General features: G+C 41.9%; 1 protein-coding gene and 1 long non-coding RNA gene across 10 annotated transcripts in view; one reads left to right on the top strand and one right to left on the bottom strand.

Annotated features, from left to right (window-relative positions):
* The window catches only part of PTPRG (protein tyrosine phosphatase receptor type G), a 799529-nt gene that overhangs the window by 339626 nt on the left and 432552 nt on the right, over positions 1–27351 (bottom strand). The window lies entirely within an intron of this gene.
* Positions 14275–27351, top strand: part of LOC128341596 (uncharacterized) — a 28138-nt gene continuing 15061 nt past the window's right edge. Inside the window, exon 1 of the long non-coding RNA XR_008314483.1 lies at positions 14275–14475. This is a non-coding gene — a long non-coding RNA (uncharacterized LOC128341596). The remainder of the gene's footprint in view (positions 14476–27351) is intronic.

Below are 27351 nucleotides of genomic sequence, written 5' to 3'. Positions count from 1 at the left end.
GCGCAAATGTCACATGCCTTTTACCCCGTTAGCACATATTTTCACATATCTCACGCCATAAAATGACGAGCAAACAACATACAGAAATCTATTGTACAATCTCTTTTATCTTCCCTTCCTCTAAATAGAAACTCAAAAGTATCCATCCCTAATGACAAAACCTCTTCCTGCTACAAATAAATGAATATGGTTAACATGAATAAAAAAATATTTATATGAACAATCTAAAAGTATCATATAATGAAGACAATTTAAATGTGCGTATGAATAACTGGAAAAGGCAAATGGAACAGCCCTCCTGGCAATTAAGGATGGTGTACTTAAGCCTTCTCCCATATATATTTAAAAGCTCCCTCTGCTTGTAGAAAGTTTGCAAGTAATGACTTGCCCTAATTTGCTCTAAGTTATATAAAATTCAATTTTATATTAATTTTAATTTTATATAATATAATTTTATATTATATAATTTTTAAAATTGTAATACTAGAGATATATACAATAGTCTTTGTAAAGGAAAAACAGAGGAAAATCTTATGGTGAGTTTAGTACTAGCAGTAAAGCTATAAGCAGCATTCCATTCTGCCTGACAAATACCCCCACATCTGGTGAATTAACATAAAGGAACCCCAGGTAGTTCAAAAGTATGCGTGTGAGAAACATATCCCTTGAATGCAAATCTTATATTTATAACACACACTAAGGTTCAAATTGCACACCATAGAGATCATCTGGCCTTGTTTCTCTTTCTCACTGCCTCTCCTTGGTAACATCTAGTAGTAAAAGAAAATGTACAATGTGACACTGGGAAGGGTTTGGACAACCTGCTGCAAGGTGGAAGGAACCAGAGGTTCCCAGTGAATAGGGATGCACAATTTGATTTGCCCTCGAATCAGTTTGGGAGGGTTTGGATGACACAGAAATGAGCAGAAGTACTGGCTCATGCCTGGAGTATGCATTAACTGGTAGGAGTGTGCACAATTCAATTATTGCTATACGATTCGAGCTTGAATCAAATCACAAAAAAACCAAGAACATTTGGCTGCCTTGACGAATCAACCTTGAATCGCTCAAATTGATTCAAGTGATACGACTGCCATTTTGAGGCCCATTTTTGGGGGAGAAAACCGGCCTTAAGATGACGCTTGTTTCCTGGGGAAAGCTGGTATACCAATTGGGATTGGTGGGTAGACCAGCCCTTCCTCCTCTCCGGACTTAGAGAATCTGCCCAACTTGGAGAACTGGTCTCCCCAGAAAAAAGTGCCATTTTGAGGCATTTTTCCTAAAAAAAATGGCCTCAAAATGGCCCATTTTTCTCTCCACCAGAAATTTATCTCCCTGGGAAAAACCACCATTTTGAGGCCTGTTTTTCCTTGAAAAATGGGCCTCAAAATGGTGGCTGAATCATGTGAATTAATTCAAGTGATTCAAGCTTCATTCATTGAGGCAGCCAGCCAAGCCAGCTGTTCGAGCCAGCTCAGCGAATCAATTTGAGTTTTCTGTAATTCAATTTGAGCTCGAATTTAATAAAAATTGATTCATGCACACTCCTAGCATTGAATGCGTACTTCCAGCGTGAGCCAGTACTTCTGCTCATTTCTGTGTCAGCCAAACCCACCAATGTCAGTTTGACAGTAACAGGTTCCCTCCCACTACCTGACATCTGTAACCTGCATTTGAAGATGGATGTCAACACTGGCAACCTTAGACTGGCGCGTTTAGACAACATGGAAATGAGCAGAAGTACCAGCTTGCACTGGGAGCGTGCTTGCCAGGAACCTCCAGTTCCCTCCACCATACTTGCAGTGGGTTCTCTGAACCTTCCCATTGTCACATTCAGAATTTCCCCAGTGGAGTAAAGGGAGACTTGGAGCACAACGATGACATGCCAAACATTTTGTACTCCCAGACTCTATAAAAGAACAGAGCAGAGGAGAAATTGCAGCACTGCAGTTTTCAGTAGCAGCTGCTCATCCTACATAATGTCTAGTTCCCTAACATTCTATACAAAGAAAAATGCAAAGAATGAATTGGAGGCATTTTTTCTGCATGTAATACAAAATAAATATAAAAGCATAACAGAAGAATATATTATGCTTACTTGTGTTCTCTGTCTCCTTTTTACTGGATCAAATCAAACAGACAATGGAAATGAGTCTTGCCATTTCACTATGCCTCCTGGATATCAAGTGATAAGTTCTTAGCTGGTGACTATTTCCTACACTTTTTAATGCAGACTCCAAAATAAACAATTTCAAGCATGGGGGGGGGGACACTCTCCCCATCCTATTTATCTTGCTGCAAAATGAGCTGCCAGCATCAACAGTCGCTGTGCAGAGACTGAGTGTGATACTAGAACAGAACAGACCTGAGAATAAAAATCATTCTCCCACAACACTTCAACCAGAGCAGCTGTATAGGTCCCTCCAATTATGATGCATCTAATTTCTTAAGTCTGTTGAAGTGGGAGACCTAGATAATCTTTTGCGGAGTAGGGGAGTCTTTGCTTGCATACCTTAAAGTACATTTTTATTTGGATTGCTAGCCTGCTTCCAGCTAAATTATACATAAATACCCAGTAAGAGCCAAAGTAGGCATGACACTGTCAGATCCATATGTTTAAACACACAACTGAATACCAGTTGCAAGGGAGCCATGGCAGGAGATGGGGCATGCCTTCATCTCCTGCTTGTGGGCTTTCCCAAAGCATCTTGTGGGCTTTGAAGCACTGAAAAAGGTGTCTCAGCTGTTTGACTGGTGTAGGATTAATCCTACAAAATGTATTTCTCTAGCTAATTCACGTTATTTTTTGTAGGTGTACATTTATAATCAACTATTGCATTATTTTGAGCTATGGCAGAAGAGGGGGCATGCCTTCTTCTCCTGCTTGTGGGCTTTTCAAAAACATCTTGTGGGCCATTGTGGGAAATAAGATGTTGGACTAGATTGGCTTTGCGTCTGATTCAGTAATGCTCTTCCTATGTTCTTATGTCCCAATTATGTTGGGGAGAAAGATGTGGGAAGGAGGTTAGTATTTAAGAGATGTGTGGGTGAAGAATGCAGAGCCTTTCCCCTGCCATCAGCTTACTGTTTACCTCCCAACCGATGTTTTTGGGTTCAAAAAACAATTAATAAGTCTCTACTGATGTGAGATTAATGAGGAGATTAAACAGTTCAGGATAAGAAAATCAGGCAGGAGGCTCCGTAGCAAGCTGAAGAGCATCTGACTACATCACCATTGTGATCAGAAGTCAAAACCCAGGTTATAGCAGCAGCAGAATTCGCATGACACAATGCTGCCTTCTAACCTCAAGTTTTAGCAGTGAAACTAACTATAAAACCAAGGGTTCAAATTCAGATTTGGGAACGAAAATGAAGGCATGGTTGGGTGATTAAACCCAAGCATCACACTTTTGGCTGATCACAAACTCGAAATTCTGGCATATTTAGCTCTGGTTTGGTGTTATGTCCGAATAGGGTCATAAAGTCAAGTTTGGGAAGTGAATTTTTAATAAGAAAAGTATAATGTGTGATGTACACAAATCAGGTTATTTAAACAAATCAAATTATTTTGTTTTTATTAGCCTTGCCCTAAAATTTCACAGGCTGTTATCTGATCGCTTACCAACTTCTTTTTCTGTCATAGAAGACAATGAAGAGCAATATTATGAGCAAATGAGGTCAGGCGGCAGAGAATAGTTTTGGCTGTAGCTGCTTCTGCTGCAGAAGGAACTCTAGAAATACATGAAATGCTACAAGTTCTAAGTTCAGCTAACCTTGACAAAGGAAGCAGGCAGGAAGCTCAAACAGGTCTGCTCCTGAATGTCTTCTCCCTGCCTCTCCCTCAAAGCTCACCATAACTTCCATGACTTTTCATACCCTGGTATTTACTCCTCACAATTATCTGTTGGGTACTTTGGGAGAATGCCATGTGACATCCTTCAATCCACTGAATACAGGTATAATTAGACTGGGTTGATGGCTGGGACTCCCTTCCTGTATTAAGCTGAGCTTTCCTTGGTCACTCAGTCCTGTAATCTTGGGATGCTTGCAGTCTTGTCACCGCAACTGGAACTTAAGGTTACAGCAAAAGACAGTTGTGCTTTTCAGAAGTTATTTGTTCTGAAAAACATGACACTTCCTGATAACTTTGGACCCCAATATAAAAATACACACATCCAACAAAGGCATTATTGAACTTATTCAGATGCCTTGAAAATTAGGTGTCTTGGGGTTTCTGAAACAGGGTAGCAAGATTTTATTTATAAAGTACACAGCACAATAGGTGTAAACAAGAAAAAATCCCTTGATGCAATACCACCATCATTCACAACAATTTCACAGACAAATAACAAATCTGGATAAATCAGATGTGCCTTAAATTTAAAAGTGCAAAAATCCATGGCATTAGATAGATGTCTTGGTTTCTGTTGATTATTTATTACAAAAGGGACTAGGAGTAAATAGGTGAAATGTCCGGAGATCCAAAACTGGATCTGATCTTTTCCAAAAAGGTCAAATACAGCCAAGGTGGGTTGGTGGGTTTGTACAGGAGATATGGCACTCGGGGGAATCCTTTCACATTTTTTTCCTGAGTTAACCCTTCTCTAGAGGCACAGCCCTGTTGGAAAACAGAGAAGAGGAAAGGGTCAACCTTCTTTCCCCCAGTGCCACAGCCCTGATCTGAACTGCCTCAATTGCTCTTTGAGAAAACTGTGGGAGATCCCATCAGAGTTCTCTTATCATCATGTCTAAATTTGGCTGTGACACACCAAGTGATAGAAGATGCTTCTTTAAAGTGCAAAATACCTTTCACTCAAATGACAATGCTGAACTTTCTTTCCCCTTTTAGCCATCCTTAACCTGTGGAATATTTAATACACTACCACACAGAAGCAAAGACAGTCTTACAAGCTGCATACTTGTAAACTCTTTTTATTATTGTTGTTTTTTAAAACCTACCTACAAATGAAGAGTTAATGTTCCTGTGAACATACCACCACCTGAGGGGCAGAACACATTTTGTTAAGTCTTGCAGGTGCTGTATGCAAGTTCAAGGTCAACAGTTAATTCGTGCAACCTGATCCAGAATTCCCCTGAGCTATTTTTTATCACACTTCTGTACTATGCAAAACTCGTGTTTTAGAATTTGGCAGGCAAGCTGTTCTGTCTATCAGAATAATTTACAGATGGTGTCTATGTGACACAACATATTTATTGTGCAATATTCTAGGGCTATGTAATTTCCCCTACGGCTAACATTGCCTGTGCATTTGGCAAAAGGTAGATGAAATTACTTGTGCTTCCAAAACTATTCATTCACAAAATTGTTTTCCTGAAAAAAGTCAACAGACTAAAGAATAATAAAGACAGGTAGAAACTCTGTCTTCTGTGTAATAGCAAGACAAAGCACACTGAACTGGATCTTTGATCGCAGGTGCTATTTTTGAACTTCCATTTTATGAATGATATTTGTTGCCTACACTCCAGTCTACAGCTATATTTTCTTTCCTTCCCCCGCCCCCCACTTCTTGAACCATGCTGCTTAGGCTTCTGCTTATTTATTATCCCTTTCTGGACCAAGAACTCTATAAAATGCTTTAGGGGGATTTTTATCTTTATTTTTTTCCAGGTAGTTGCATACCTAAGTGAACCATTAAAATGGAATCAGTTCAGTGAATCAAACTGAACGACAAAGTAAAATGAGTAAAAATGCTTCCCAAAGCAACAAACAAATTACTTTTCTTTAAAAAACCAAAGTGCATTTTCACTCATTCTTAGGTTTTCTGAGGGAGCATACTCGCTTTCCCCCTTCTGAAGCTGTTAATATAGGTTTCGAACTTTTTATTTATTTTATTTATTTATTGTTAAATTTATACCCTGCCTTTCATTAAGAAAATCCCAAGGCGGCTCACAATAAATTTTAAAAACAAGATTATAAAAAAGACATTAAAACATTGAGCTAAAAATATAAAAACTTTATTTTTAAAAGTTAATTAAATTAATTTTGAAAATATAACTTTTTCATGCAACTCATGTCAGAAAGTTAGAGATAATACTTATGGTCCATGGGGCAGTGGGAGGGGAGAATGTGCATCTAACATTTGGGGATCAACACAAGAAAACCAACTCCCATAATACTCCAGTCAGCAAATTAACATTGTGTAGCAAAAATGAATTCTGGATTATCTCATCACAGCTCCTCTAGTTTCTCAAGTCCAATTTTAAAACATGTATTCGGGTAGCAAACATATTCCCATAGTGGTGAGGTGGTTGATGGCCATTGTTCTTCCTTTTCTAGAATGATCTTTCGCAGGGATCAGAAGAGGACATCACAGTTATCATTTCTACAGGGGTCAGGTGTGCCACAGAACTGAGGTTCTTACAGAGTTTCTGACTGTGGCCTGACTTCTTAAGCTGAGCTGCCCATGCTTGATTACCTAATTGGTTTGATGGCCTGCCTGCTTCCTAGTTAAATTACTTGACTGGTTGGGACACGCCTGCCTGCAGATGACCAAATGTAAAAGATATACATCTAAAAGATACACATAATTACAAAGATGCATGCTTCTTTCCAGGCATCTTAAGAATGCATAGTCACTGTTATATTATATTCTGGGATATAGCATCAATATTTAATATATGAAGCTATTCTATAGCAAAGAACTATAATATACTGCATTATACCATTACCCTAAAGGTGGCCTACATTTTAAATTATCAGATGCACAAGTCAGGCCTGTTCCTTATGGAAACAGGCTTACAGTTAATATTAAGCTAATGGATGAAAGTTGGGATTTCTACTGTGGTGAGTGCAAGCCAACATTCAGTCTAGAAGCTACTAATGCTTCTATTATAAAATGATAAATGTCACAGTTATAATAGGAATTTTTCAAGGGTTTCAGTGGTTCTGCTTTTATGCTGAAAGCCAAAACATTAATAAAGCAATTGAAGTAGTAGGCATTTAAGTCTATGAATGTCAGTGGCAAGGTTTCACATATGTCACTTGGCAGTAATAAAAAAGTTCATATACAGTGCTAGGGCCAAATATTGCTATTTTTATTTTTTATTAGGAAGCAGTCAGGACAGGCATGCAAGTAAATGGAAGAGAAAAATGAAGGCAATACCAATTAATCAGTTCCCCAGGTGACATTTTAATGCATTATTGGTACAATTATTCCAAAAATGTCCTCAAAGGATCACCATACCTGCCTTTTTCAGAGTTCATTTTTCACTGCTTTTAATGAGCAACCTCTCTGATTGGCTTGCATCTCCCAAGGTACAGTACTATGTTAAAAGAATAGCACTTTGCAGTTGGAAGGAGCTTCAGAGGTCTTCAGCCCTTTGATTTGTGCAGGAAACAGCTACAGCCTTCCTAGCAGATGGTCTCTGTTTGAAAATCTCCAGCAAAGGGTCAATGATGTGCTTCCAGGACAGGAGCAGCACCTGGAAGTATTAGTCCTCTAGTGCAACAGTGTGAATGCAGGAGGAGTTGGGAGGCTGCACAAAGGCTCGCAGCAGGTCCCCACAGAGCCTGCTAATGCACACTCCTTGATAGTCTGGAGGTTAGCCAGTATTCCAAGTGAGATCTGACCAACGCAGAATTATTTCTCCTGAACTGGAGACGATGCCTCTGTTAATGCAGTATAGGATTGCATCAGCTTTCTTTTTTTGCAGCTGCATCATACTGCTGGCTCATGCTCAACTTACTGTCCACTAAGACACCTAGGCCCCTATAAACAGATATTGCTGCCAAGCCAGGTCTCCCTCATCCAATACTTGTGCATTTTAATGTTGTTTTTCTAAAAGCCAGGCTTTATAATTGTTTCTGTTGAACTTCATCTTGGTGGTTTTTGGCTCAGCATTCAAGCCTGTCCAGATCATTTAGAATGCTGTTTCTGTCTTCTAAGCTATTACACCTTAATATGAAAAGCTATCTCCCCAGCTTTGTGTCAGCTGCAAATCTGACAAACATCCCCTATACCCGTCTTCCAAGTTGTTTATGAAAATGTTGAACAGCACAAGGGGCAGGACAGACTGTGTTGCACTCCACTTGATATCACCCCTCCACGTTGATGTGGAGCCACTAATGAAAACACATTGGGCAAGGTTGTTCAACCAGCAGTGAATTCACCCAACAGTAGTATCATGTGGTCCACATTTTACCATCTTGTCAACAAGGATATCATGGGATACTTCATCAAATGATTTGCTGAAATCAGGATACACTATGTACACTGTTCCCTCTAACAGTGATTTCCAGATGTTGTTCACTATAATGCCCAGCATCCCCAGCTGCAATGGCCTTTGGCTGGGGATTATGGGCATTGTAGTCAACAAAATCTGGGAATCCCTGTTAGAGGGAACACTGACTATGTCCACAACATTCCCATGATCTACTAAATGAGTAACTCTATCAAAAAAAGAAAGGAAAAAAGGAGGCATTGCAAGCCTCAGATGTTCTGAGCCTTAGCTTTCCTGACACCATACTTACAGGTTTGGGCTGCTCTTAAATTTCCTCTGTTTCTCAGCTTTCAGAGAGTTCTCTGTGCATCCACTCTCATTTCTTGAGATGCCTCTCAAGCTTCTGTCTCATGGGAATTGTTTGTACCTTTAATGTCTTGCTTTTTGGAATCTCCCAGTGCTCTTTGACTCTATTTCCTTTAGGATTTCTAGCCATGGGAACTTACAGGACCTAATTCATGTCTGAGCTCATGAAAACCATCTTTCCTAAAATCCAGGGCACGTTTGCCTTGCTGCAGTTTTCCCTTCCCTTGATATCATGAATTGCAAGGCAGCATGTGCACTTTATCCCAGGGTTCCCCCACTTTCATGTCATCAAAAAATTCTTCCCTGTTGGTAAGGATTAAGTCAAGGATAGCCTGCCCCCTCGTTCCTTCTTCCACCTTCTGAAATAGAAATTGTCACCAAGAGAGGTCAAGAATTTATTGGACTTCCAATTCTTAGCAAAGTTAGACTTCCAGCAGATGTCACAATACCTTAAGAACTCCATTATTATTCATGCCAACCTCTTTGAAAATGTGGTAATATGACTAAGGAAAGCATCATTCATGTCTTCTGCTTCACCAAGTGGTCTATAGTAAACTCCATGATGGCATCACCTTTATTTTTCTCTCCTTTTATTTTTACCCAGACACTTTCAACTAGACTTCCATAATCAGTATGATTGATTTCTGTACAGGTTATACATTCCATACATATACATGCAACTCCCCATCCCTTTCAGTTGGGTCTATTCTCTTTGAAAAATTATACCCTTCAAATACTATATTCCAATCAGTCTCATCCCACCAAGTTTCAGTGATACCTATTAGATCATCAGGTCACTCATACGATCCTGAAACCTGGGGCAGGGAGGGCTGGTGGGGAGGCAGGCTCTCACCTACCCCCGATGATCCTTGCTTTGTCTTTGGCTGTGCCGCTTGCACACCCACACAAGCCGTGCTTCAGGGAGCAGGCAAGGACATCTGGAGGCTGGGGAAACGAAGCCCAGCATCCAGAAATCCCACAATGCACTGTATGAGGAGTGTGAGGCACTGGGGGTAATTACTGCTGCCGGGCACTCTAGCTGCCCAGCTCTATGAATGATTGGGCTGCAGGCAGCCTGAGCATTCACACAACTGGGGACTGGAGTAGAAAGGCGTGCTTGAGTCTTCCTACCTCAATATAAGTCCGGATGAAAAACCCGGGCTACCCCAGAGAAGAGCACCGGGATCGGGACCAATTCCGGCGCTCCACACAAGCAGCCCTACCCAGGTAGGGCTGTACAAGCCCAGGTGCTCATGCGCATACCCTCCATGTGTGCCTGTCGGAGATCCCCTAGAGAAGTTCTCCGAGCCAAGTGACTGGAGGGTCCAAGAATCTGCAGCTGACTCAAGGGATGAGGGCTGGGAGACACCAGCACCCACAGAAGGTCAGGAATCCCTCTCGGAAGAACCTCCAGAGAAGGACCCGCTTCGAGGGACATCCCAGGGCTCATCAGCCCACTCCCCAATCACAGAGACCCCCAACTATACTCCAAGAGGGGGGATACGGAGGAGCCTCCTCCAGACCTGAACTTGACCATTTGATCCTATTTAAGACCTCTTCCCAGTGCCTTCTGAATTGGGTCTTTTTGCCTATGAGACTGGACTTGAACCTTTGCTCCTGGGGGACTGTCACCTCTGCCAATGCCAAGGGGATCTAAAACCACAGAAGGGTGAGTGCTTCTGTGTGTGGTGCATAACACTTCCCATTTTATGATTTCAAGTTCTTTCTGTTTGTTTCTCATACCCTATACATTAGTGTATAGATACTGGAGACTCTGGGTATGATGGCCTTCTGGGTTCCTTGTTATAGTGACTTGCAAATTTCTAAGTGTGCCCTCCCCTTTTTTGTTTCCATTTTTTGGCATTTTGTAGCATTCTGCCAAACATGTTCTTCCTAGTCCTTGTGAGGTGTACCCCATTTAGATCCAGGGATCCTTCACTTTAGGAGCTTAGGCTATGGTCCAAGAAGAAAAACTTCTGATGACAGCATTTCATACCCCAGCTGTTTGGATTCAGAATCCTATGTCTCTTCCTGAATGTTGTTCTTCCACAGGAAAAATAAATGAAAACACCACTTGTTCCCTCAGCTCCTTCTCCTTCATATCAAATGCCTGACAGTCCTCATCATTCCCCTCCTCATGAAGAGTTGAAGAACTTAAGTTGCATATATTAGGTATACTAAAATACAATAACTTTACTGCTGGTGTGTGTGTGTGTGTGTGTGTGTGTGTGTGTGTGTGTGTTTGGAAGATGATCCACTGAGGTTTATTTTTATTCCATCACTGAGTGCTTTCACTTTCCTACTAAGGAGGGATTTACATGTCTGCTGGTAGGCCAGTATGGGCATCTGCATCTTGCCAAAGGTCCTCAAATAGATTAATTAACGAGGTCCATGGCAGGAGTGGCAGAAAATTAAATATGGGGAGGAGAGCCACATGGGAACGAGTAGCCCTGATGTGGGGGCAGCAAACAAGCTAGTTCTTGAGAGATGGGCAGGAGAGTTTCCTGATCAGCAATAGCCTGCTAGGGAGTTAGGGCCTACTCATAACTCAAGGCTAGAGATACAAGAGAGGCAGGAACTGAGTGTGGCTTGATAGCTGAAAATAGGAGTTGAAGGAAAGGGGAAGCAGAGCTGTTTGATCAGGGAGAGAACCAGAAGCTAATGCAGAGAAAGGTCTGAGCGTGGGTAATCCTCTAGCTGAGACCCAAGATGGCTTTCCCACTGCAGGTTATGGTCTCTGCCATGCCATAAAAGAGCCTGCCTGGATCCATCTGCTTAGAGATGTGTTGGGAATGGCTGCCATTTGTGTAGTTTTTGGGGAATTACTTTCAGTATAGGAGATTTGAGTCTGCAACTGTCTATAGTCCACTTCTGCCTCAGAGACAAAAGCACAGACTGCATTTTGCAGGCGCCATCCTTCTCATATCTTGCAAAGGTAATTATATTTTAAAGTGCCCCTTCATTAGTCATTTTCTATTATGAGAGTGCTAACTTCTGTTGGGTTCCACAATCGCCAATTGCACTAAATCTCTACAGACATTAGATCCATGGTACACATTTAACATTCAGAAAAAGTTGTGTCCATAACTCAGGGCAAGTATGATCCATTTCAGAACTGGACCTAGCAAGTCATACAAGGATGAGGCAAGTGAATAAGCTGAACAAATGTGGAAGCCTCAAGATGCCCCATTTGAAGGCTTTGCAAATCAGGTCTGTTGGAAGCAGTGACAATTACTTAATTCATTAGTGAGAAATAGGTGGTTCTATACAATGGAATTTGAAATTGGTTAGCTCATAGAATATCCAGGAAGTGCCTATTTTGACTAGAGTAAAGTGACTTCAGTTCTTCACAGAAGTTCATAGTACTGTTGCTTTAGGGAGTTGTGGCATAGCAATTGTACTTTGATCTGGAGGTACATGTTAGAGCATGATTTCTTGATCACTTTCACTTTTCTATGCTTATGATCAGTAGAAAAAGAGAAGCAATCTAGCCACCCTCTAACACTTTTATGAATGGATCTTAATCTCAGGTTTCCATTCCATTTCTGTACAGTTACATCCCAACTGGACCTCACCTTTTAATTTTAATTCATGTTTATTTTTATGATTCACCAACACAAACAAAAAAGTACTCCACAATTTAAGGGCCTTTAAAACATTATGAGACAGATTAGTTACCTCACAGCTCATGAAATTAAAGTGATTAAAATGTACTGAAGGTAAGTTCTGTCTTGTCTTTTCTCCAGCACTTGCAATGCATGGGAGTTTTCTCAACATCTTGTGTAAATCAGTTCTTCACTTTGAGAATGATCAAGCTATTGGTTTCTTAGTTCACTCATATGGATTAAAAGACTACAATTTAATCATTTTGTGAGGAGTGGAAAACTTGGCTTGATTATCTGTTAATACCCACTCAATTGTATAAATTGAGTGGTTAAAGTATGTTAAGGGATAGCTAATATCTTGCAATCTTGTCAACATCCTAAGTTGCACCCCCAGGGCTCAACAAAGAAAGATATATAAAGTTGGATAACTAGGGCCACTTTTATTAATTTAGATAACACAAATCCTGCAGTGAGGCATGACAATTCAGAGCGTGGTTACCTCAACCAAGGGTCAGTCTCATAAGGAGGACCGCTCAACCCCGGGCAACAGACTGGGTGTTAGCTCTGTCTGGATGGAATCTGAACATCATAACAGCCAGGGGGTGAAACCCCGCTGAGGGGAGGTCAGGCAGCCCCACCCACCCAGGCCACAAAACTCTGAGTTTTGGGTGCTGGCCTGCCCCTGAGTAGAGGCGGATTCCAGCCCAAGGGCCACAAAACCTGCAAGGGCTTGCCTACTCACCTTAAACAGTCCTCCAGTCAAACACCAATTAATACACTTAAACTGACCCACACTCATCAGCAAGTGACCAATCAAAAGGTGACAACCCTAAAGCAGCTTCAGTGAGAAGTAGACAAAAAAAGGCCACATCAATGCCAATCAGGTGTGACCCAAAAAATTTCAACTTGGCCCCGAACAGCGACCAGACTTCCCTCACTGAAATGGGTGCGCTGCTCAGTGTGAGGGAGGGCTGCTCAGTCCAAGCAACTGAGTAGCTCTATGGAGCCGGCGTCTTAAAATGCTGATCCTAGCATATGATTGGCTGGCCCCCATCACATGACGAACTCCAACATGGTGGCCTCCATGCTTGCCTCAAGGGGGCCAAGAGCACAACCCCAACCCAACCCCCACAGTCGCATGAGAGTGGTGGGGAGCAGCAAAATCAGCAGTTTTTTAGGCACTCCGTCCCATTAACTCTAAGAACCAGATGACTACATTCATATGGAAGCACGGAACACAAAGCAGAAGCACAAGCTTGTAGTCCTGCTTTCTTAACTTCTGCTATAGCCAGCAAATGAGGTCTTGTGACTCTCAGGCCTGAATCTCAAGAGCTGTGAACTCCAGGGGTCACCTGGGGCCCACCGCAAATTGCAGTAAGAGCTTCTGTGCAAATTATGAACCATAAAACTGTTCATCCTACTCTTTGGTCATGGCACAATACTATCTGATTGATCATTGCCTGCATTGTCCACTCTTTGTTGACAGGTCTGTGAGTTGGGCTGAATGTCTAAAATAAGAAGAATCCTGCTGGATCAGGCCCAAGGCCCATCTAGTCCAACATCCTGTTTCCCACAGTGGCCCACCAGATGCCTCTGGGAAGCCCACTGGCAAGAGGGGAGGGCATGCCCTCTTTCCTGCTGTTGCTCCCCTGCAACTGGTATTCAGAGACCACTGAGGCTGGAGGTGGCCTATAGCCACCAAATTAGTGGCTATTGATAGACCTGTCCTCCATGAATTTGTCCAAGCCCCCTTTAAAGCCATCCACAATCAAGTGGCTATCACCACATCCCATGGCAAAGAATTCCATAGTTTAATTATGCACTGTGTGAGAAAGTACTTCCTTTTGTTGATCCTAAATTTCCAGGCTTCAATTTCATGGGATGACCCCGGTTCTAGTACTGAGCGAGAAAATTTCTCCAATTCTTTCTCCTCTATTCGTAATTTTATAGACCTATCGTGTCTCCCCATAGTCCCCTCTTTTCCAGACTAAAAAGCCCCACATGCTATAGCCTTCCTCTTCTCTCTAGCCAAGACACTTGTGGACTGAATACAATCCAGCAGAGTATTCTAGCTGAGTCACATTGGATTTGTGAAGGCGAGTGGTCCCCACCACTTGCCCAATAATCACAATCTGATTCACAAAGAGCTGCTATTTTGTTCTCATGGCTTTTCTCTGCATGTAGTTTCAGGAGAGATCAACAATGTCTCATTCTATTTTCTCTCTAGTTCTCAGTTGGACTAACACCTCAATGCACACAACTCCGCAATACAAAAATCTCTGCAAGCACTGCTGTGGAACAGATGGGTTGGCATGCCCAAAAGGTAAAATAAATTTTGAAGAGGCATCCGATGCTCAATAAGTCTAAGAGAAAATGTTTAAACATGTTAATCTATATTTATTTTGGACCAAGAGGGATTCTTGCTGCAAGATGGGGGATTCTTGCTGCAAGATGCTCTGCTAAGGTGGAGGATCCTTGCAAAGATGTTACCATCATGATGTTCTTCTCACACTTTCCCATTCCCTCTGAGGTAGCAGCCACCAAGTAAGATGGCAAGAAAGCCAGGCACTGGAGACTTGCTTCTCAAGTACTGCAAAGCCATCCAAACAGAGATAGAGATAGAGATAGAGATAGAGATAGAGATAGAGATAGAGATAGAGATAGAGATAGAGATAGAGATAGAGATAGAGATAGAGATAGAGATAGATAGTATCTGAATCCAGGGAATAAATGTGCACTTGAATCATTCAAGTCACAGAACATCACTCACAGCAAAAACACACAAGCAACATTTTTGTCTGGTAGTCAATTTACCTATTTCCCCAGTGAGCCAATGATACCTCGCTGTAATCTGTCTGAGTCACTGGATTGGCTCTCTCCTCTCACAAATGGGAGAAAAATTTCATGCAAGTGGGAGATTTTTGAGGAGCCCCATCCCTCTGCACCCCTGAGACACCTTTGAGGGTCTTCCAACCCTTGGGCACATTTTGTGGGGCACAGCTACAAAGGGAAAGGGCATCTGTGGAAAATGAATGCCTCCCATGTGACTGAAAATTTTTCCATTTGTGAAAATGCTAGTTAGGGTCTCACCCATTTCTCTCTCGATGTGAACTAAAAGCTTTAAGACCTGCAGCCAAAAACAGATTTCATGGAATTCTACGTAAATCACGTTACCTTTTTAAAAAGAGAGAAGTAAAAGTTTGTATCCTTGTCCTATACAAGTGTGCAACCCTGGAACACATCACACTGCGAAGACACAAGACTCATTCAGACTTTTTTTTTTTTTTAAATAAGGGCATTCATTATAGTGCTAAACATAAATAGGAAGTCCTGTCCCAGCAATGTCACTCACTCATGAGTACCAGGAGAGAAGGAGTGAGTGACAATGCCGGGGTGGGATTTCATATCCGTTTTTGACATGTAACCATGAACACTGCTTGGCTTACTAACATCTGAAGAGGGCTAACATCTTTACTAAATTAGAACTGTTGGTTCCTTCCATTCTATAAAGCTCATAGCAACTGTTTTTATCTATGCTGACATAGGAATACAAAAAAGAGCTCAACTACAACTACCTGAGTATAAGATCACTCTGAATCTTTAAAACTCACATGGTAGGGAGAAGTTTGGCAGCTGTACTCTCACAGTTGCATTCTTCCTATACCGGTCAACTTCTCCTTTCCATATTACTGCTCAGCAACATGAAATAGGCAGGCACTAGGAACAATTTTATTGTAAAGCTATCTCAAACGATCTGGAAAAATTAAAAAATTTGTGCTGGAACAGTTTCAATGAGCCATCTCTGAGACACGGCAGCCCCTTGAATAAGCCAACCTAACCATGCTTGCACTTCAAGCAGGGCCCCAACTGATGAATTATTTATTGTTCAGTTTTTATACCACCTTTCATAAGGCATCTCAAGGAGGTTTACAGAAGTTAAAATACAATACAACTCCATAAAAATACAAAAAGGGGAAGAAAAAAACCCTATTAAAGACAACAGAAGCAGGAGAGCTGAGAGACCTGGCAGCAACTAAGGGATAAAAGCCTGAACAAATAAAAAGGTCTTAGTGGTTGTTTAAAAGCAGCCACAAATATCAAAGAGCAGACATTCACTGGCATTCTAGAATCTGCAGGCAACAACAGAAGGCCGTGTCCTGAGTGCATGACAATTTAGCCTCTCTCAACATCGGCACCAGGAACAAAGGCCCCTCTGATGGGCGGGCAGAAACCCTTGGGAGAAAGTGGTCCTTCAAGTATCCAGGGCCCAAACCATTAAGGGCTTTAAAGCTAATAACCAGCATTTTGAATTGGTTCCAGAAACTAATTGGCACCCAGTGCATCTCTTTCAAAATAGGTGTGATATGCTCCCAGCAAGCCGTTTCAGAGAGAACCCTGGCAGTTGCATTCGGCACCAGCTAAAGTATGCAAAATATTCAAGGGCAGCTCAGAGTAAGGTGCACTGTAGTAATACAGCCACGACATTACTAAGGCATGGGTAACTGTGGCCAGATCTGCCTGCTCAAGAAAGGGATGCAGCTGATGCACTAGCCAACGCTGTGCAAAGGCACCCCTGGCCACCGCCTCCACCGGAGCATCCAAAAGCAGAGCTGGGTTCAGCAACACCCCCAAGCTGCACACTTGCTCTTTCAAGGGGAGCACAAACCCATCCAAAGCTATTTTAATTGCTCTATTCCAATTGGCTTTTCTACTGACTAGCAGCAGCGTCATCTTGTCTGGATTAAATTTGTTTGCTAAATCCACATCCTGCCCATCACTGCTGCCAGCCCCCAGTTCAGTACATCCACTGCTTCCCTAGGATCTGGTGTCAGAGAAAGGTAGAAGCTGAGTGTCATCTGCATATTAATGACACTTCAGTTCAAACCTCCTGATGACCTCTCCCAGCAGTTTCATGTAGATGTTAAACAGCATGGGGGACAATACTGAGCCTTGTGGGACCTCAGAGGCCAAGGAGTTGAGCCGAAATCCATCAGCACCACTTTCTGGAACCTCCCCCAAAGAAAGGACTGGAACCATTCCAATGCACCATCCCCAATCCCTATACATGAGAGGCAGTCGAGAAGGAGACCATGGTTAATGGCACTGAATGCCACTGAAAGGTCCAGCAGAACCAACAGGAATGCACTCCCCCTATCTAGTTCATGGTGTCAGTCATCCACCAGGGTGACCAAGGCAATTTTAGTCCCAAAGCTAAAGGGACTAAATTGAAAGGGGTCTAGATAATCCGTATCATCGAAGACCCACATGGAGAGACTTCAGGTAATTCTTTCTTCAGGAGAAGGAATAACTTGAGATAATCTGGACTCAAAATAGGGATGTGCCAAAATGCAATTTGGCTGTTCAAAATGCTGGCACCTCCCTTTTAAATTTGACGTCATACACAGCTGCTTTAACGCAAAGGAGAGCAGGTCTGTACCTACTCCTCCTCTGCTTGTGCTCCCCCCCCGCTATGCCTGTGTGCCAGCGGGGGGGGGGGGGGGCCTCCCAGCCTCCCCTGCATGGCATCAGCACGCATATGGCCTCTGCACATGTGCAAAGGCCACTTGTGTGGTCAGCATGGTTGTTGGCCATGTGTGCAGAGACCATGTGTGTGCCGGTCCCATGCAGGGGCAGCTGTGAGATGCCCCACTGGCACAGAGGCATAGCTGGGGGGAGCGCCAGGATGTTGGCAGCAGCAGAAGTGAGATCCCTGTAGGAAGGAAAAGGAAACCCTGCTTGGAGTGAGAGAGGGAGAGGCACAAGGGAGAGTTAGAAAGCATTGGGTTAGTTAGGAGGGCAGTAAGTTAGACAGTGATGAGGGAGAAGATGAGCCAGAGACTTGGAGAGAGAAGGATTCTGAATGGGGAGATGATCTCTCTGGTGAAGAGAGAGGTGAGTGGACCTTAAGTGAAGGCAAGAGAGAATCTGTTCTCCACTGGAAAGCCACGGTCTGTTCAGCCGTAGACCCAACAGTCCTCGGGAAGATGAGCAGAAACTCTGTAATACAGTAAGGCACATAAACCCCAGAATGGAAGAAGACCATTAACATCTCTGCAAGCTAAGATAACTCTTTGAAACCACTACACTTATGTACCTCTGGAACTTGTAACCATCATGCTAAAAACCTTTTGTTCAAGAATGGATTTGGTTTAGAATTCAGAAGAACCACTACTACACAAACAAGAGTGGGTGGAGAAGTCAGAATGGGTCTGATTAGGATCCTGCCTAATCAGATCTGAGTGGCAGCAGGGTAGCCTGAAGTGGGGTGACCCCTCACACATTATAGCTGTAAACCTCCAGCTTTCTTGTACTTTCCCATCCTTCTACTTTAATCTAAAACAGCGGTTTCTTATGAACAATTTCATTGGGGGAGAAATGCTGTAGCTCAGTGGTGGAGCTCATGCTTGGTATGTGGAGGAGGGGCTGGAGTTAAAGCCCAGAATTTCCAGGCAAGGCAATGAGAGATCCCATCTGAAACCCTGAGGAGACACTGCCAGTTGGTAAGCTGGATGGACCATGGTCTGACTTGGTATCAGGCCGCTTTTTATAGAATTTAATGAAAACATATATTTCGTGTTGAGTGCCTGGTCACACATAGCTGATTTTGTTTGAAAGGATGGCTTTAGGAAAATGATGAGAGATTAAATCGTTAAATGTATGAGCTATAATTAGTTTATCACTGACAGAAAACTCTGTGTGTGTGTGTGTGTGTGTGTGTGTGTGTGTAATTCCCAAGAAAACACTACTAAAGGATCACTTAGAAAGGTCAATATTCCTACTATCAAAAAGAGGGGAAACTAGAAGGCCTAGCTTCTCTGGCACTGTGAACCCAGCAAACACAAAGCATTTCCATCTTAACAGGCTGACCTCTAAAATGCTGATATCTGTCACATCCATTTGACTTCAGCAGAAGTGAAAGACACTTAGCAGTTCACACAGAGATGGCCCCAAGTTGGCTACAATAATTTTGCTTTAATGATACTGTACAATGATGTCAGAAGGCTTTGAAGCACCCTATTTCACGCCCTGAACATTTATATCTAGTACCTATTGCCAGAGAACGCTTCTCAAAGCAGCAGAAAAGAGCTTTTTAACTTAATTATAGAAATGTCCTTCTTCTCCCTTCAACTGAAGGCATTTTTGTGATATTGAGAATAGTACAGCTACTTATATAAGGAGGGTCTAGATAAGACAGTATATAGTCCATTTTCAATAAATAGATCTCACACAATCTCTCTATTTAAAAAAGACTGTCACAACAAGAGGACAGTTATTTTTAGTATTGAAAAGTATTTTTAAAAATTCAAAACATAGCTACAAAGAGCAATAATGGTGTTATATGACTTTCTATCATAACATAGCAAGGAAAACAACGTTTGATTTTTGATATCTGTGAAAATATAGATGAATATTTATATTTTGGGGGGAGGAAAGAAGGGATCCCCTCTGCAATTTAGCACCTTTGCCCCGAGAAGAATCCTTTCTTCAGTCACTACTCAATACCTCAAGATGATGAATTTATATATGAAACATTAAAGTTTATCTTGAAGACCTAGAATATATTTATTGAACTCCATTTTAAAACAAATGACTTTGCCCCCACAGCTATTCTATGATGGCTCTTTTAAAATCACTAGCCTATATAATAATAATTTTATGAAAATGTCTAGATACTAGACAACATTTAAAAACAACACAAGCCCTGCCTACGGGCTCCTAATCTAGGATAAACCTGCCAAACTTGAGGCTGCTGTGTTGATGCTGTGATGTCACAGAAGCCTGACCTAACAGAGATCAGGATTCACTTTGCTAGCCTCCACTACATTTTTTAGGCAGTCAATCTACGAAGCTTTTTGAGATCTCTAATATCTGAATGTTATTCTTGGTTATGTAGCTATTTTAGTCATAAAATTAACTGCAGATGTGTTAAAATGTTTGTTTTTATGCTTTTAATTATCTTGTAAGCTGCTTTGAGCATCTTTTAATAGTAGAAAAACACCTATAACATCAACTATAAATAAAATGTAAATAATTATAATTAACCACTCTCTCCCCACCAATAGCTGATATGCTGTGACACTGTGAATGGTCACAAACATTCTCGATGCTCAGTAATAAATCACCAGCACAAATAGCCTTGAGACAAAAGGAGCTGTTTGGTATTGCAGTGCAAAAAAGCAAGGAAAGCTGAATGTGTCATTCTGCTTCTTCACTTGCAACCCACAACTCTAGACAAAAACTGAAAAATGCATTAGGAACCTGTGGTGAGGGTAGGAAGGGGATGCTAGGAGGTTGAAGTTAGGACAAAGCGATTACTGTATAATAAGACTACCCGGGGGTGTGGTGAGCTTGACTGTGGCCAGAGGACAAGGTCATGCTGGTGGCCCCCTGCCTCTTCTGGGTTTAAATCAAGCAAGCAAAGCATTTGTGATCCACAAGCCACGCCCCCTGCACGAGCTGTAAGATGCAGAGGGTGTGGCCACTATCAGGGGTGGGGTCAGTCAGACCCTTCAGAGCTTCCCCAGTCAGCAGTTCATTGAATCCTCATTCGTTGAATGCCTCAGAAGAAGCAGGGGAAAGTGCTCCCAGTCAGCAATTCAAGGAACTGCTAACTGAGGAAGCTCTGAAAGGTCTGACTGGCTCTGTATTGGCCACCCCGTGTCTGATATCATATACAGGGGGCATAGCCACTGCCCAGGAGAGAGTCTGTTTGGACCTTCTCCTACCCTCCCCAGTCAGCATTTCATTGAAACGCTGACTGGCTGGGCTTTTCCTCCCAGCCCAGCCAGCGTTTCAATAAAACACTGGCTGGGAAGGAGAGAGGCACACCTCACACTCCAAGCCAGCGAGCACTTTGGTCGACAGCTGGGTGCAGAAAGGGTTGCCTCAGTGCCCCCCAGATCCTGGGGGTTGAGGGACAATTCCCCCCTTTGCTCCATTGTCCCCATGACCCAGCTACCCTTGTTGTCAGAGAGCCTTCTTTCCTCTCTGGAATCTCTGGCTTCTGACAGAAACAAGGACAAGCACTCAGTGCCAGGAGGAAAGTTGTCCTCTGCTTGGAAGCTACCTAGGAAATTGTGACACATCCATCCTGAATTATTTGCATTTGTAATGAAGTCAGAGTTCTTGACACAGCAAAAAGGTCTTAAAAGACAACAGACTACCCTTGAGAAGGAGGGAAAGCACACCCTGGAATGCTATCAAGGTTAAGTCCCAAATTGGCAGAATTTGCAGATGTAGATTAGTCAAAATAGAGCCCTTTATTTCTGTGCTCCATCCAAACCAGAGGCGTATCTAGGGAAAATAGCACCCAGGGCAAGTACTGAAATTGCGCCCCCTGTCCAAACATCTGACACCCATCTTTCAGATAACTTTACCATAATATCAGTTCAAAAATACAAGTCAAGCTCGTTAAGCTTTTAATATTTCAAAAACTATTTAGCAGTGGACATAGCCAGACCAAAAAACGCTGGAAAACTACAAATTTCAGTATGCTGGGGCTCATGAAATACCCAAATACTATGTGGAGGTGTACTTGGAAAACTAAATAGAAGTGCCTGTCTAATTCTCTACTATGCATTGTAGCATCACTATTACATAAGTTTTAAAAATAAATGGAGAATTTGAATTAAAGGATATGCAGAGTAAACTGTCTCACTGCATGGAATATATTCTAGTATTTCAGAAAGACAGTTAAAATGAGAGAAGGAGAGCAAGAAACTCCCAGTTGGCTTTAATACTAAGGATATAATACTATAATACTAAGGATTTCACACTGATTCAAAGACAAACTCACCATTAATAGCCATACTATTAAGACATCACATTTAACTCACTTATCACAAGAAACAAAGTAAGAGCAAATGAATACAATCCTAGCTCATAAGCTGCAGCTCAGTATTCACAAGCCCTGATTCTCTGTACATAGTGCCAATCTGAATATGTGTACAGTGACTTATATTATATTAATTTTTTAAAAATTACCTGTAGTCCCTTCGGGGGGCTTCCTAAAGGCCGTGGGGTGTCTGCAAAGGTTCCCTCTCCCCTTGCTGGCCTCTAGGGCTTAGCAGGGAACATTTGAGCATGTGCGGTAGCCATTTTTTAAAATAAGTTGTTTTTTTAAAAAAAAATGATAACTGAAAACAAAATGTTTTCATTCTGTTTGAAAACAAAATTCATTCTCAAATGCATGCTCAATGCCGTGCATGATCAAATGGCCTCTGCGAGACCTGGCATGGCATTTCAGTGGCCATTTAAAAAAAAAATTAATTTTAAAAAATGGCACCCCCCTTCAAGTGGCGCCCAGGGCACGTGCCCTGCCTGCCCTACCCTAGATATGCCCCTGATCCAAACAGTAACTACCACACCTTCTCCAAGACCTGTACTGGAACCTTCCTGTCTTTGGAATAGTGGAAGGCAAAAGCCCTGTATAAAACCTCTGCTCTCAAACCTTAGTTGCTGAAGTCTCTTATGGGAGCTTAGAGACACATGCTGCCTTCTCTTTAGACATTTGCCTGGCGGAGCACATGTCTGAACTCAAACCCTTTCCCCTAAGCTGAATCACTGAGCTGCCAAGTTTCATTGTTTGGGATGTTTGGCCACTTTGCAGGTCCGTGCGGGTTGGGGTAGGTTATCTCATATTCGTGTTTGACTGGAGGACTGATTCAGGTGAGTAGGAAGCCAAGGAACAGTGGAGCTGGCTAGTCTCCCCTCAGTGGGGATAAAACCTTGTGGTGATGAGGATGTCTGGACCTGGAGCCAGGCTGAAGCAACACCCAGTCCTTCGCCCTGTGGTGGGCAGTCCTCCTTATGAGGCTGACCCATGTGGGTGGTACCCATATGCATGAGCACACAGGAGGGAATGGGAGGAGGGAAGTGTTCCTAATTAAAACTGGGGTACAGATTGATTAAGACTGGTTGATATGCAGTCTTTATTTCCCAAATCAAAGCCAATGTCTAAACTTGGTTTCTGTCACTTCGAATATTCATATTTCAAAAGTTTCATGTGTGCCCACAGTAGTATCTGTAGGGGAGAGGGAGGATTTAATTTGAGATAACTTGTTCTCAGTGCTAATGCTCAAACCTAGAACAGATGGGGCAACTCAAACAAAGTATGCCTCTAAATAAGTTACTCACAGCCATCTTCAAATATCTGAAGGGCTGTTTGAACAAGAATGGACTTGTTCTCTGTTGCTCCTGAAGGCAGGACGAGAACCAATGTTATGCCCTGGTTTGCATTTGAATGGGAGACTACATCTGAGCACTGAAAGATATTCCCCTTAGGGGATGGGGTCGCTCTGGGAAGAGCATCTGCCTGCTTGCATGCAGAAGGTTCCAAGTTCCCTCCATGCTGAGACAGACTCCTGCCTGCAACCTTAGAGAAGCCACTGCCAGTCTGTGTAGATAATACTGAGCTAGATGGGCCAATGGTCTGACTCAGTATAAGGCAGCTTCCTATGTTCCTAATGTTACAAATTACAAAAAGAAAAAATCACAATTGTTATGACATTGCTAAGATTAGAAAATTTAAAATTTGTACTTCCTTTTATATTCTTTTTATAGTACTCTCTAAAGAAAGGAAAACCTTGCATAAAATTATCGTCTTGTATATTACTGTTCCAGTAGCCTATAAGTAGGCTCCATCTCTCCAGAAATCTGTCTTGCCCCCTTCCTTCTAAAGCTTTTTAATACTATATATTAATTGTATCATCAAGGCAGTATGCCAGACCTTCTCAAACCAGTTCTGGTCAGATCAAGCTCCATGAGATTTCCATTTTGTTGCTATGCACACTCTGGCCACTGCCAGTAAATTCAGTATCAGTTCTAAATCCAATGTAAGATCTTCTTCCTTTATATAATCAAAGAATTTCTTGGATCTTTTGGGAGCACATATCCAGTTCTCTCTGCTATTTTCTGTTGGACCTCACTCCAAACACCATTTATCAGTAGGCATTTCCACATCACATGGTATATATCTGCTCCTCTAAACTTCCAGCACTGATCCAGATTGGACTACATTGGAAATGCATTCTGGAATGCTGTTGCAAGGATGCTCATGGGCGCAAGTCGCTTAATGAGTGTCACGCCTATCCTGTGGCAGCTTCACTGATTACCGGTCCGCTTCTGGGCTAGATTCAAGGTGCTGGTCTTGACCTTTAAAGCTCTATGTGGCTTGGGGCTGGGGTACCTGTCGGACCGCATTTGCCCATATGAACCTGCCAGGGCCCTCCATTCATCGTCTCAGGCCCTGCTCGTGGCCCTGCCACTAACAGAGATCCAGTTGGTGGGGACTAAAGACAAGGCCTTTTCGGTTGCAGCCTCTCGGCTTTGGAACACCCTCCCTGAAGAGCTTTGATATACTCCCTCCCTCAGTGTTTTGAAAAAACAACTAAAAACACATCTTTATAAAGAGGCTTTTTAATGCCCCTTCTTTAGTTTCTTAAGTTTTTATCATTCTCAATTGTTACCTTTTAATTTTTTTTAATCTGCAATTTAATAGATTGTGGTTTTTAACCTGACTTTTAACTTGTTTGTTTAATTTGTTTAATTTTATTGCTTTTATTGTATATTTGGATCTATTTTATTGTTGTGAGCCACCCCAAGCAGTAGTGTACTGGAGGGGCGGGGTATAAATATATTAAGTCAATAATAAAATAATAATAATAATAATAATAATTCAAATTATAAATATGTTTTAGCCTCTGTAGTGAAATACCAATGGCATTGGACCTTTTAAGATACTCTCCCTCAATTACACACTCATCAACCTGATGTTTTCTCAGAGCCATTCCCATTGCACTTCCAACTCTTCCTCAAGTGCTAAGTTCCATTTTTTAAACATAATTAACAGGCTTATATCCTCCAGCTCTTGTAACAACCTGTACCATTCCCCTATTTGACCTTTTAGCAAGAGGAATTTTATTATACATTCTGCCCATGTAAGATGTCTTAAAGGCCCCAAACGCGGTATCAGTTTTGTTACAATACTACGTATTGTACTTAGCTGACATTAGGAAGAACATTTTAACTGTAAGAGCTGTTAGGCAGTGGAACAGTTTGCCTCATGCAATGGTAGGCTCTCTTTCACTGGTGGTTTTCAAACAAAGGACAGCAATCGGTCAGTCATGCTGTAGCAGTTTCTTGCAGGGGGTGGGACTAGAAGACCTCCAACGTCCATTTCAACTCTAATATTCTAGGAGTAACTATAGCCAGTTTCCACATATGTGGAATGAGTGGAAATACAAACACAAATGAATGAAAATGTACCTATATGTATCAAAAGAGAAAGAAGAGGCTTGGTTCATTAATAACATTTGTTGCGTGTACACTGTGGTCTTCAGATCTCTACTAGCTATGCAAAATATTCCATTACAATTAAGCAAAGCTGCTATTATACAGCACCTTTTGTATGGTGTCAGGCAGTAATTAACTTGTTCGAAAGAAAACAGTAGGCAACTGTGAAAATATTTAAACACCATTTTCTTTCTGACCTAAGTGCCATTTGCACAAAAGAATGTGAATCCCACCTGGCACACAGATAATTGTTATCAGCTGAATAATACTTAGGTCTAACACTTATCCCTTACTTACTGTTGTTTCTGTTGCTAGGTTATCTCTCAGATACTCTCTGATGATCAGTTTTATGCACCACACTAGCAAATATTTCCATAAGAGAAACTGGTCAACAGGATGCACGATGCAACACTGATACTGCCCATGAGCCAACTCTGCATTATGCATCATGTTGGCCATTAACTCTAGAACTAGAAAGCTAGTGTAGCATAATGGTTCCTGGTTCACATCACACCTCAATGTTGTCCTGGAAAATTTTCTTTCTGAACTACCAAATAAACCAGTGTACTGGTATGCTGTCGCCATCCACTACAGTGCACAATTTAAGCACTACTTTAATCATAGTTTGCATTTCACCCATCTTCTCCTAGCAACAGAACTATTACTTTCCAGTGGCGGCCAGTGCTAATGCACTGGGGTGGGGGCAGAGCCGCAGCTACATGTCTCAAGAGCTTCTTGCCCCATCCCATCTGCCTCTCTCTCTTGTCTTCCTGCCCCACCCTGAATTACATTGTAAAGGGTAAGCCAAAACTTAAGCTTTAAAACTAAATTTGCAAGCCAATTCCAAACGTAAAGACTGTTCACCACTATGATCAAATATTCTTATAGTGGGACAGAATTACTCTTCGCATCTCCTGATTTATACACCATCGATAAATCTGAGAGTCCAATGATTGATTTTATGAATACTCACTTTATTAATACTCAGAACTGAGACTTTCCAGGGAATTCGGTATCACTTTCCTCCATATTTTCTTTTACCCATAAGCAACTTTGGCAGGCTGCCAGTCTGGGTCGAGGGATGGATGACAAAGTGAGGCTGCTTAACTCATTTCACTCCTGTCATTTTCCATCCCCAAATCGCCCCCTTCCACAGTTGCTTTTTAACCCCAAAGTGAAGAGATACAGCTTCACCCCTCCCTGTCTGCCCTTCCTCCAAAGAGAGCAAAAGCTTGCTAAGGCTTAAAGATGGAGAAGTAGGGTAATATGGAATTTCATGTAATGTCTGCTTTGGCCCTAAGGAGAATCGACAAGTCCCAAGCCCTCTGGCACTGGTCAACACGGTGTTATCATATTCTGTGTCTCTTTCCAAGCTAGTTATTTAAGTACTTTAAATGGAGTTAGAAAACCCTTGCTTCATCATTAACCAGAGCCAAAAATAATCAATACATAATCATGTTATGTGTAAGTATGAAAAGCAAATGTCCAATACATTAATTGCCAAGTTTCATTCCATTTCAAATATTACTATTATCTCAAGGATCAATTCCATTATGAATATTTACACAGCGATCAATTCATAATACACAGATGTATTATTTATTGTATTGACCAAGCATCTTTAAAACAGATAGTTATGCATATTTAAATACATGGATTACCCAAAATCATTTCCAACCTTAATAATGTATTTTTCACCGAATGGGAAATCTTTTGAGCACCACAGCATGGAATATGAAATGTATGTCAAGCAACAATGGATGATGAGCTATGCAAATAAGGACTGTACTTGCTTACAATACTGTACATGTTGAGATCCATATAGGTCTCAAAGTGCTATCAATGTGCAGCAGGAAAAGGATAAAGGAATTTTTAGGACTGCTGATGGAAGTATGGGCTTCCCATT

Source organism: Hemicordylus capensis, chromosome 2 (genome assembly GCF_027244095.1).
Source record: "Hemicordylus capensis ecotype Gifberg chromosome 2, rHemCap1.1.pri, whole genome shotgun sequence".
Lineage (NCBI taxonomy): Eukaryota > Metazoa > Chordata > Lepidosauria > Squamata > Cordylidae > Hemicordylus > Hemicordylus capensis.
This window is presented reverse-complemented; position numbering and strand designations above follow the sequence as displayed.